Source organism: Orcinus orca, chromosome 8 (genome assembly GCF_937001465.1).
Source record: "Orcinus orca chromosome 8, mOrcOrc1.1, whole genome shotgun sequence".
Classification (NCBI taxonomy): Eukaryota; Metazoa; Chordata; class Mammalia; order Artiodactyla; family Delphinidae; genus Orcinus; species Orcinus orca.
This window is the reverse complement of record NC_064566.1, coordinates 97,594,707-97,607,633: the sequence shown is the minus strand read 5'-3', so window position 1 is coordinate 97,607,633 and position 12,927 is coordinate 97,594,707. Positions and strand designations below refer to the sequence as shown.

At 38.1% G+C, this 12,927-nt stretch overlaps 1 long non-coding RNA gene across 5 annotated transcripts in view; it reads left to right on the top strand.

Annotated features, from left to right (window-relative positions):
• Positions 1-12,927, top strand: part of LOC117196951 (uncharacterized) — a 91,995-nt gene that overhangs the window by 12,358 nt on the left and 66,710 nt on the right. For all 5 annotated transcript variants that reach the window (XR_004477397.2, XR_007478723.1, XR_007478722.1 and 2 more), the window contains one exon: positions 10,401-10,570. This is a non-coding gene — a long non-coding RNA (uncharacterized LOC117196951). The remainder of the gene's footprint in view (positions 1-10,400; positions 10,571-12,927) is intronic.

The window sequence follows — 12,927 nt, the reverse complement described above, 5'->3', positions numbered from 1 at the left end:
TGATGTAAGTCCAGGAGTGGGATTGCTGGATCATATGGCAACTCTATTTTTAGTTTTTTGAGGATGATTCACAGTTCTAATGTCAAATTATCAATCTTTCTTTTATATTTGGTGTTCTTTGGATTCTATTTAAGAAATCTTTGCTTACCCCAAAGTCACGAAGACATTCTAAATTATCTTCTGAAAACATTGCCTTAGTTTTTGCATTTAGATCTACAATCTACCTGAAATTAATTTTTATGTACGGTATGATATAAGAATCAAGACTCATCCCCCACCCACCCCAACCCATGACTATCCAATTAACCCAACACCATTTACTGGAAAAAAAAAAAAAGTCTATTCCTCATCACTCTGTAGTGCCATCTTTGTCAACACTCCACGTATCCATATATATAAGGTCTGTTTCTAGAATCTGTTTGATTGCTTTTTCTAACTATTCTTGCACTAAAGCACATCGTCTTCATTCCTGAAGGTTTATGATAAGACTTGATATCCAGTAATATAAACCCTCTAACTTTGTTCTCTTTAAGGGTCATCTTGGCTGTTCTGGCCTTTTTGCATTTTCATGTAAATTTTCTTATCAGATTGTCAATATTATTATTATTATTTATTTTTTTGGCTGCACCACGTGGCCTGAGGGATCTTAGTTCCCTGACCAGGGATCAAACCCAGGCCATGGCAGTGAAAACGCTGAGTCCTAATCACTGGTCCACCAGGGAATTCCCCAGATTGTCAATTTTATTATTATTATTTTTCTTTTTTGCGGTACGCAGGCCTCTCACCGTTGTGGCCTCTCCCATTGCAGAGCACAGGCTCCGGATGCGCAGGCTCAGCGGCCATGGCCCACGGGCCCAGCAGCTCTGCGGCATGTGGGATCCTCCCGGACCGGGGCACGAACCCGTGTCCCCCGCATCGGCAGGCGGACTCTCAACCACTGCGCCACCAAGGAAGCCCCGGATTGTCAATTTTAACAAAAAAAATCCTCTGGCATTTTGATTGTGATTGCCGTGGGTCTATAGATTGTTACGGGGTGCCTTGATTCTCTCACAACATTGAGTCTTTCGACTCATGAACATGAACCTTCCATTTTTTTAAAGGTGTCCTTTAATCTCTTTCAGTAATGTTAAATATTTTTTTTAGAAATCTTGCAGCTTTCATTAGATTCCTTCCTAGATGATTGATGCCTTTGAAGCTATTTAAATTTTTTTGCTTTTTTAAAAAACTTTTTTAGATTCCCAGCAAAATTAAGAGAAAGATACAGAGATTTTCTTACGCACCCTGCCCCTAAGTATGTGTAGCCTCCTGCATTATCGACATCCTCCACGAGAGTGGTATATTTGTTACAACTGATGGACCTACATATCGTAATCACCCAAAGCCCATAGTTTACAGTAGGGTTCACTCTTGGTGTTGTACATTCTATGGGTTTGGACAAATGTATAATGACATGTATCCATCATCTTACTATCATAAAGAGTATTTTCACTGTCCCCCCTCCCCTCACCTCCCGCAAATCCTCTGTGCTCACTTATTCATCCCTCTCCACTGTATTCCCCTCCTGCCCCCCACGACCCCTGGCAACCACTGATTTTTTTTTTTACTGTCTTCATAGTATTTCCTTTTCCAGAATATCATATTATCATACAGTTAGATCTGTTCTCAGATTGACTTCTTTCACTTAATAGTATGCATTTAAAGTTCCCCCATGTCTTTTCATGGCTTGATAGCTCATTTCTTTTTAGTGCTAAATAATATTCCATTGTCTGTATGTACCACAGTTTATCCATTAACCTACTGAAGAGAGATATCTTGATTGCTTCCACATTTTGTCAGTTATGAATAAAACTGCTGTGAACATCTGTGTGCAGATTTTTGTATGGATATAAGTTTTCAACTCCTTTGGATAAATACCAAGGGCAAATTGTATTACTGTATTTAAATTTTTTTATTTTATACAATTTATTATTGTATACTGATCTCATATCCAGCAATCTTGCTAAATCTGTTCATTAGTTCTAATAGTTTTCTAGAGACCTGTTGGCTTTCCATATGTGATCTTGTCATATATGAAAAATGATATTCATATTTCCAATCCACTTTTTTTTTGTCTTTCCTTATTACATTGGCTGGGGGCCTCTGGTACAATATTAAATAGAATTGTTGATAGTGAATATCTCTGTCTTGTTCCTGTTCTCAAGAATTAAGCTTCCAGTCTTTTGCTTCAAATGCCATGTTTGCTATAATTTTTTATTGACACCTATGATCAGATTAGGGAAGTTTCTTTCTATTCCTGATTTGCTAAGATATTTTATTATGAAATAATTTTGAAAATTTTATCAGATGCTCTTTTTGCATCTACTGAGACAACCACATGATTTTTCACCTTTGTTCTGTTGATGTAGTGAATTTCCATTGACTGCATTAAAGTATTAAACCAACTTTGCATTCTTGAAGTAAACGTAACTGAGCCTTGATGTAGTCTTTTATATCTGGCCAAAATAATCTTTGCTAATATTTGTTTAAGGTTTTTTTGTCTATGTGTTTGGGTGAAATTAGCTTGTAATTTTCCTTTCTTAGAATATTTCTGACAGATTTGAGTATGAAGCTTATGCTGGCCTCAAAATAAATTGAAAAATATTATTTATTTTACTAGTCTTTGAAGAGTTTGTGTGAGATTGGTGTTGTTTCTTTCCTTAAATATCTTGAAGACTTCACTAGCTAATCAATGTGTGCCTGGAAGATTGTTTTGTTAACTTTTTATTTTGGAATGGTTTTAGACTTACAAAAAATTTGTGAAAACAGTGCAGATAGTTCCTGTATACCAATAGTTCTTAACTGGGGGTGATTTTGCCCCTCCAGAGGACATTTGCAAATATATGAAGACATTTTACTTGGTCACAATTTGGGAGCGGAGGGAGGTAGTGCTAATGGCATCTGATGGGTAGAGGCCAGGGGTGCTGCTAAACCTACAGTACACAAGACTGGCCCTCATGACAAAGAATTATCCAGCCCACGGTGCCAGTAGTGCTGATACTGAGAAACCTTGAATGAGGTCATTCATATCGGCTCTTCAGACTCATATTTCAGGTACAAGAACTAGAAAACAAGCTTGTATTAGAAAAATTGAACTATAAATTATTTTAGTCGGATATTATGATCATTATGTATGTATATATATCATGGATGTTTTATTGCATATAGATGTCCCAGTTCATTCAGGAAAACACAAACCATTCTAGATATTTTAATAGTAAGGGCTTTAGTACAGTGAATCGATGCTTATAAAATCATCGAAGCGGGAGGGGCAGTGAGAGTCAAGGGAGAGCGGGTGCTGCCTTTCAGACACTCAGAAAGTAGAGAATCAGGATAACAGTTGCCAGTGATCTCAGCTGCCCATAACACTGAACTGGGTGATTTGCAGAAGTTCATCCAAAAGCTTTTGCAAACTTCGCATCTGCCTCTTGCCGGTGCATCTACCTTCTTGAGAGGAGAAATGCTAGTTTATACTTCTCTTCCATCTTCCTAATGGCCTATAAATTGGAACCTTATTGGCAAGGAATTCTTGGCAATGTCATTATCCTTCCAGCCCCTTAAAGAGGAAAGGATAGAAAGGGGTGAGGACAGTGCTGAGTTAACAGCAGACAGTATGGTACCGTCCAACCATTGGGTTACGCGACATTCTTACACCCCCTCCTGTCCATATTTATCTTCCATACAAAAGTAATAACAAAGCATCCCATTTCTGCCTAATATGATGCAGTTATCACTTCTTCAAACAAAAACATCCACTCTCTTCCCCCAAAAGTGAAGTCTCAGCGTTCCATGAGTCACTAGCTATATCCGGGTAATAATCATTCTTTTCTAATACAATCACCATCATCCTTTGATATGTAACTGCAAATTAAAATGTTAATATTCACCATTGTGACTTATATAGAAGAGTAGTAAAAGGGAGAGAGAGAGAAAAAATTATACTCTGGCTATGGGAGAAACAGTATTATAGATTGTTGCTGGTTTAGAGCATATACCATATTTTGTATGAGGGCATGTCAACCCCTCATCTTGTTGTCACTGAACCTGAACTGAGTTGAATTTATTCAGCTATAATTGAATCTTCCACAGGCCATTCTACTGTTCTGTACTGCCGGCTGCTTTGTGTTGATGGGATACATGGTAAAATAAGCGAATCCTGTGGGTACGATCACTTCTTTTACTGTAAAATGGAATCCATTGTCAGAAGCTGTGTTGCGTGAGATACCACGGTGGTAAATCGTCATTTGGAAGTTTGTGCGTGGCGTTGCTAGCAGAAGAGCTGTGGCCAGGGAAAGCATACAACTATCCAGTATAAGTATCTATTCCAGTGAAAACAAATTACTGCCCTTCCCATGATGATTTCTAAGGAAATCAACCTGTTACCCTGTGGATAACTGTACCCTCAAAGGAATTGTGCCATGTCAGGAGCTCAGCATTTATTTATGTTAACAGTTGGGTCTTCACACTGGCTTAGATAGATGAACCTTAGTGAGGAACACGCATGTTGGTGATCCCAGCAAAACCTCGGTGTGTGCCATCCGCCCACCTTACTTGAACTTGCGGAGCAAATACTTGAATGGCCATGGGAAGAGGCTGCTAATGACCTACAGAACAGGACATCTTGATCACCTAATTATTGAAAGCTGCCTCAGCAATGAATGATCTATGAATTCACTTGAGACTCAAATGTCCTCGTACACTGTGTCCATTGTGCGAAGTTGATCCCTAGACCTCCTTGTCACCAGTTTTCCAATCTTGTTCCCTCTAAGTGCCTGACAATGTGGCCAAAGTGTTAGCCCCTGCCCACGAATCTAAATAGGTCTGTATAGATCTGGCGATCTCTCTTTCTGGGCAAACTGAACAACTAGATGCACTGCTTATATGAGATGAATGCTCCCAGTGGGAGTGTCCCTTTCCCTCATTGTCATTCAGGGCTACCCTGAGTGCAGCTATTAACGCTACAGCTATCCACTTCTGGCTGATAGCAATTTATTGTGTATCATCATCTGCAAACTAGTTCCGCGTTTTTCCTTCCTTAACTAACTGGTGATAGGGATGAGTTAAAGGAGAGCTGACAATTCATCAGGAGTAGGTGCCACTCCTAGCTGCTCAAGCTAAACATTGAAAACAGAAGCTCTGCTACATTTACCCTTATCAGTAAATTCCTACCTGGTCTAGTGCTCTTAAAATTCAGTCTCAGCTTTTTGTTCATATAAATTGGCAAAATATTGCAATCCTTTTGATGACCTTCCTGGGTCAGTCCTTGTACACATCCCCATAGAGCAAGGATTAGCCAACTCTGGCTTGTGAGATGACAACCTGTTTTTGTCAATAAAGTTTTATCAGAATACTATGATGCCCATTTTTTAACATATTGTTTATATCTGCTTTTGCAACAACAGTGTTGAATAGTTGTAACGGAGATTCTATGGCCTGCAAGCCTAAAATATTTTCTGTGCAGCTCTTTAAAGAAAAAATGCCAATCCCTGCCCTAGATTACAATAGAATATAACTCTAGTTTTATATCTAGAAGCAATGAGAGATGGTGGAGATGCATTTGAGGAGAATCAGAATCTGCTTTAAGGGAAAGAATTGTGGGGTCTTCAGGCCTGGGAGGAAGGAAGTGCTAATTTCACTGGAACAGAAGAATGCAGATGTTCAGGCTTCTCAGTTCATTGGAATGCTCACGTAAATATCATCATTTCAGTATTCAGGATCTCATTCTTTTTCAATTAACATCCAAAGTTTTACATAAGAGACTTGACAAGGAAGTGACTGCTGTTTATATTGTAATTCTGCAATCTTCAGTATAATAATTTACATGTTTTGGGTTTTTTGTTTGTTTGTTTTTTTGGACATATCAACCCCTGAAACTACAAAAGATAAGAGACTTTTTCAAGGGATTCCTAGAAGTTCTATGGTTCTCTCTTGGTACTTTGACCCAAGATTTTAAAGCCCCGATCTTGTCATTTTACTTCTTTTTAAAAAAATTATTGTTTATTTAGGTAACATTGGCTTATAACATTATATGTTTCATGTGTGCAACATTATATTTCTACTTCTGTAAACCCTACAGCGTGCTCACCACCAAAAATTTAGTTTTCATCCATCACCATACATTTGATCCCCTTTGCCCATTTTGCCCCGTCCTCTCTGGTGACCACTACTCTGTTGTCTGTATCTATGTATTCGCTTTTGCTTGGTTTAGTTTGTTAATTTATTTTGGTTTTTTTTCTTTGTTTGTTTTTCAGATTCTACATATAAAAGAAATCATGCAGTATTTGTCTTTCTCTGTCTGACTTATTTCTCTTAGCATAATACCTTGAGGTTCATTTTTGTTGTCCAAATGGTAAGATTTCATCTTTTTTTATGGCTGAGTAGCATTCCATTGTACATATATACCACATCTTTTTTTATCTATTCATCCACTGATGGGCCCTTAGGTTTTTTCCATATTTTGGCTCTTGTTAATAATGCTGTGCTGAACATAGGGGTGCATATATCTTTTCTAATTAGTGTTTTCATATTTTTTGGATAAATACCCATAAATGGGATAGCTGGATCATACAGTAGTTAGTTCCATTTTTAATTTTTTGAGGAACCTCCATACTGTTCTCCATAGTGGCTGTACCAATTTACATTCCCACCAACAGTGTAGTTGGGTTCCCTTTTCTCCACATCCTTGTGGCCATTTGTTATTTCTTGCCTTTTTGATAATAGCCATTCTAACATGTGGAGGTTATATCTCATTGTGGTTTTAATTTGCATGTCCCTCATAATTAGTGATGTTGAACACTTTTTTTTTTTTTTTTTTTTTTTTGAACACCTTTTCATGTGCCTGTTGACCATCTGTATGTCTTCTTTGGGAAAATGTCTCTTCAACTCCTCTGCCCATTTTAAAATCAGGTTTTTTTTTTTAAGTTGTTGAGTTGTATAAGTTCTTTACATATTTTGGATATTAACCCCTTATTGGATATATCATTTGCAAATATTTTCTCCTATTCAGTAGGTTGTCTTTTCATTTTGTTAATGGTTTTCTTTGCTGTACAGGAGAGTTTTAGTTTGATGTAATCCCATTTAGTTTAATGTTTATTTTGGGGTTTGTTTCTCTTGCCTGAGGAGACATAACAAAAAAAAAATGTTTCTAAGACTGATGTCAAGAACATACTGCCTATGTTTTCTCTAGAAGTTTTATGGTTTCAGGTCTTACATTTATGTCCTTAATCCATTTAAAATTTATTTTTGTATCTGGTGTGTGAAAGTTGTCCAGTTAGATTTTTTTTTGCATGTGGCTGTTCAGTTTTCCCAATACTATTTATTGAAGAGGCTGTCATTTCCCCATTGTATGATGCCTCCTTTGTCATAGATTAATTGCTCATATAAGTGTGGGTTCAATTCTGGCTCTCTTACTCTGTTCCACTGATTTATGTGTCTGTTTTTGTGCCAGTACCATATTGTTTTGATTACTGTGGCTTTTTAATATAGTTTGACATCAGGGAGCATGATACTTTGCAGCTTTTTTCTTCCTTCTCAAGATTATTTGAGGTCTTTTGTGTTTCCATACAAATTTTAGAATTATTTGTTCTAGTTCTGTGAAAAATGCCATTGGTATTTTGATAGGGATTACACTGAATCTGTACATTGCCTCAGGGAATATGGTCATTTTACAGACATTAATTCTTCCAATCTATGAGCACGGTATATCTTTCCATCTATTTGTGTCATCTACAGTTTCTTTCATGAATGTCTTATAGTTTTCCAAGTATAGGTCTTTTACCACCTTGGTTAGATTTATTCCTAGGTACTCTATCCTTTTTGATGCAATGTAAATGAGATTTAAAAAGAAATTCTCTTCCTTATAGTTTGTTGTTAGTGTATAGACATGCAACAGATTTCTGTATGTTAATTTTGTATCCTGCTACTTTCCTGAGTTTACTTATTATTTTTAATAGATTTTTGGAGGCGTCTTTAGGATTTTCATGTATAGTATCCTGTCATCTGCAAACAGTGATGGTTTTACTTCTTCCTTTCTAATTTGATGTCTCTAATTTTGTCTCCTTTTCTGGTTGATAAGTCTAGGACTTCCAATACCATGTTGGAACAAAAGTGGTGAGAGTGGGCATCCTTGTCTTCTTCCTGATCTTAGAGGAAATGCTTTTAGCTTTTGACAGTTGAATATGATATCAGCTGTGGGCTTGTCATATATGGTCTTTACTGTGTTGAGGTGTGTTCCCTCTATACCCACTTTGTTGAGAGGTTTTATCAATATAATAAATGGACATTGAATTTTGTCAAAAGCTTTTTCTATTGAGATGATCATATGATTTTTATTTTTCAATTTGTTAATGTGGTATATCACATTGATTGATTTGCAAATATTGAACCATACTTGCACCCCTGGGTTAAATCCCAGTTGATCATGGTGAATGACCCTTTTAATGTATTATTGAATTTGGTTTGCTAATATTTTGTTGAGGATTTGTGCACCTGTGTTCATCGGTGATATTGGCCTGAAATTTTCTTCTTTTGTTGTGCTTTTGTCTGGTTTTGGTATACAGGTGATGCTGGCTTTATTGTGTTATGTCAATTTCTCCCTTTATGTTTGTTAATACTTGCTGTATGTATTTAGGTGATCCTAGGTTGGGTGCATATATATTTACAATTGTATATATTGATCCCTTTATCATTATGTAATGTCTTTGTCACTTATTATAGTCTTTGTTTAAAAGTCTATTTTGTCTAAGTATTGCTACCCCAGCTTTCATTTTGTTTCCATTTGCATGGATACCTTTTTCCATCCCCCCCACTTTCAGTATGTGTGTTTCTGTACATCTCAAGCAAGTTTCTTGTAGGCAGCATATATATGGGTGTTGTTTTTGTATCCATTCAGTCACTCTGTGTTTTGATTGGAGCATTTGGTCCATTTACATTTAAAGTAATTATTGATATGTATGTACTTATTACCATTTTGTTAATTGTTTTCTGTTTGTTTTGTATTCCTTTTTTCTTCTTATGTTCTTTTCGCTTGTGATCTGATGACTGTCTTTAGTGTTATGTTTGGATTCCTCTTTCTTTTTTTGTGTGTATCTACTATATGTTGTTGGTTTGTGGTTACCATGTGGTTTATATACAAGAAAAATTTTTTAAGTTGATCTCTTAAATTCAAATGCATTAAGAAAAACCCTGCATGTTTACTCTCCGCCCCCCCCCTCCAAGTTTAATGTTTTTGACTTCATATTTTACATCTTTTTGTTTTGTGTATATCTTAACTACTTAATGTGGCTGTAGATGATTTTACTACTTTTGTCTTTTAATTTTTATTTTAACCTTTAAACTTTAAAAGTGGCTCATCTACTACATTTACCATATATTTGCCTTTACCAATGAGATTTTTCCTTTTGTAATTTTCATATTTCATATTTCTAGTTGTAGTCTTTTCTTGTCCACTTAGAGAAGTCCCTTTAACATTTCTTGTAAAGCCAATTTAGTGGTGCTGGACTCTCAGCTTTTGCTTGCCTGTAAAACTCTTATCTCTCCTTCATCTGAATGATAGCCTTGCCAAATATTCTTGGCTGTAGGTTTTTTCCTTTCATCACTCTAATTATATCATGTCACTCCCTTCTGACCTGCAGAGTTTCTACTGAAACTTTCTACTGAAAGTCAGTGATAGTCTTATGGGAGTTCCCTTGTATGTAACTGGTTGCTTTTCCCTTACTGCTTTTAAGATTGTCTTTTGATCTTTAAGTTTTGCAATTTTAATGACAGTGTGTCTTGGTGCATTCCTTTTGGGATTGATCTTGTTTGGAATTCTTTGTGCTTCCTGGACCTGGATGCCTGTTTCCATTCCCAGGATAGGAAAGTTTTCAGCTTTTATCTTTTCAAATAAATTCTGTGCCCCTTTCTCTCTCTCTTTTGCTTCTGGGACCCCTGTAATGTGAATGTTAGTATGCTTGATGGTGTCACAGAAGTCTCTTAAACTATTCCCATTTAGAACAATTTCTTCTTCTTTTTTCTGCTTCGCTTGGGTAATTTCGACTACTCTGTCTTCCAGTTCACTGATTTGTTCCCCTGTATCATCTAATCTGTTGATTCCTTCTAGTGTAATTTTTCAGTCATTGTACTCTTCCGCTCTGTTTGGTTCTTCTTGTTTGTATTTTCTAAGTCTTTGTAAAACTTCTCACTGTGTACATCTTTTCTTCTCCCAGGTTTGTTGAACATCTTTATGATTATTATCCTGAACTCTTTATTGGGTAGATTGCTTATCTTCACTTTGCTTAGTTCTTCTGGGATTTTATCTGGTTCGTTTGTTTGCAACATATTCCTGTGTTGCCTCATTTTACCTGATTCTCTGTGTTTATTTGTAGGTATTGCATAGATTGGTTACATTTCCTGATCTTGGAGAAGTGGGTTTATGCAGGAGATGTCCTATGGGGTCCAGCAGCACACACCCTTCTGATCCCTTGAGCTATGTGCTCTAGGAGCACCCCCTGTGCGCCCTTCTGATGTGGTGGAGCCAACTACTATGGACACACTGGTAAGTGAGGCTGGTCCCTGGCCCAGTTGGCTGCCAAGCCCTGCCTGGTTTGGAGCCTGCCAGCTGCGGGTGGATGGGGCCAGGTCTTGGGGTGGCTGGCTGTGCAGCCTGGGGGTGTCTCAGTACTGGTGCCAACTGTCTGGTGGGCAGGGAATCCCCTGGCACTAAGGCTAGAGGGAGGGCTCCAAAGTGGTGCTTGCCAGCACCAAGGTCCTTGTGGTGGAGTGACCTCCCCGAAATGTCTGCCTCCAGCATCTGTGTCCCCACGGGGAGTCCCAGCTGCCTCCTATTTCTCCAGGAAGCTCTCCAAGATCAGCAAGTGGGTCTGACCTAGGCGTCTTTCAAATAACTGCCTCCATACTGGGTCTCGGAGCATGTGAGTTTTTAGCCTTTTAAGAGTGCAGTCTCTGCTCCTTACAGCTCTCCAACTCTCCCACACGCAAGCCTTCAAAGCTAGATGTTCTGGGGGCTCCTCTTCCTGATGAAGGGCCTCAGCTTGTCCTGGATATTCAACTTCTGCAGTTACAGTCACTCCAGGTGCTACCAGTCCCCCAGCACACTGCTACCTCGTGACAAGTTGAGGATCTTGGGCGTGAGGGGCAGGCTGTCTACCCCCAGCCCCTGGCCACTGCACCTAGTCCCCACTCATCACCCACTGACCCACTCATTGCTCCAAAGCTGGTCCAGGCCTTTCTGCCCTGTTTTAAATGAATTGAATATTCTTTGGAATTCCATTTTACCTTCTGTAGCTATTCCTATTTGAGGAATTTTTTTAGTGGTGTTTTAAAGATTACAATATACATCTTTGACTTACCATAGTTTATTTTATTTTATTTTTTTGCGGTACACGGGCCTCTCACTGTTGTGGCCTCTCCCATTGTGGAGCACAGGCTCCGGACACGCAGGCTCAGCAGCCATGGCTCCGCGGCACGTGGGATCTTCCCGGACCGGGGCACGAACCCGTGTCCCCTGCATCGGCGGGCGGACTCTCAACCACTGCGCCACCAGGGAAGCCCTACCATAGTTTATTTTTAAATAGTATTATACTACTTTGTGAGCAGTATAAGAACCTTACAACAATATGGTTCTATTTATCTCCTCTTCCTTTGTGCTCTGTCGTGTGTTTTACTTCTACATACGCTATAAACACCACAAAACATTGTTATTGTTTTTGCTTTAAGTAGCCCATAGTCTTTTAAAGCAGTTTAGATATAAGTGTATGTCTATCTCTTAAACATAATGAAATCGGTCTTTTTTTATTTACCCACATACTTTTCTTGTGTTCTTCATTCCTTCCTTCAGCTCTAAATTTCCATTCCGCATCATTTCTCTTTAGCCCGAGTAACTCTTTTAGCATTTCTTGTAGTGCGGCTCTTCTGGAGATGAAATTGCTTTACTTTGGTCAATCTGAAAATGTCTTTATTTTACGTTTGCTATTGCAGGATATATTTTGCTGCATGTAGAATTCTAGGTTGTCTTTTTTTTCTTCAAGTGCTTAAAAGCTGTCTTTTCATTGTCTCTGGCCCACCTTGTTTCTAATAAGAAATCAGCAATCATTCTTATTGTTGTTTCCTTGTATGTAATATATAATGACTGCTGTTGAGATTTTTTATCTCTTTATCTTGGTTTTCGGCAGTTTGAGTCTGATGTGCCTAGGTGTGTGGTGTTTGTATGTGTGTGTGTGTGTGTGTGTGTGTGTGTGTGCGCATGCACACACATGCTCAGAGTTTGCTAATCGAAATCTTTAAAAAATTTTGGAAAAGTCTCAGCCATTATCTCTTCAATGGTTTCTTCGGCCCCATTCTCTCTCCTTTTCCTGTCATACTCTAATTATTACATCTATGTGTCCCATAGATCTCAGATACTTTATTGTATTTTCTCTCATTTTTATTTTTTCATTTCAGTTTATATAATTTCTACTATAATTTCTACTTATAGATATTTTTCTTCCTTGGTGTCCAGGCTGCTTCTGATTCCATCAAATAAATTCTTCACTTATAATAGCATATTTTTCATTTCTAGCACTTCCACGTGATCCGTTTTTATCATTTCCATCTCTCTGCTGACATTCCCCATATGTTTGTGAAAGTTCTCCGGCTTTTCTAGTAGGTCCTCTAACACGTTTTTGTGGTTATTTTAAAGTCCCTCTCTCATAATTCCGATATCTGATTCATCTCCCAGTCTGCTTCTTTCCGCCCATGATCATGGGGTCCATTTCCTTGCTTCTTTGTGTGTCTCATAGTCTTCAGCGTACATTGGACATAGTGTATAAAAGAGCATTAGCGGCTGAAATAAATAATATTTCCTCCAGAAAATCGCTCATCCCTGATTCTGTCAGGAGGCTAAGAATCCCTGGC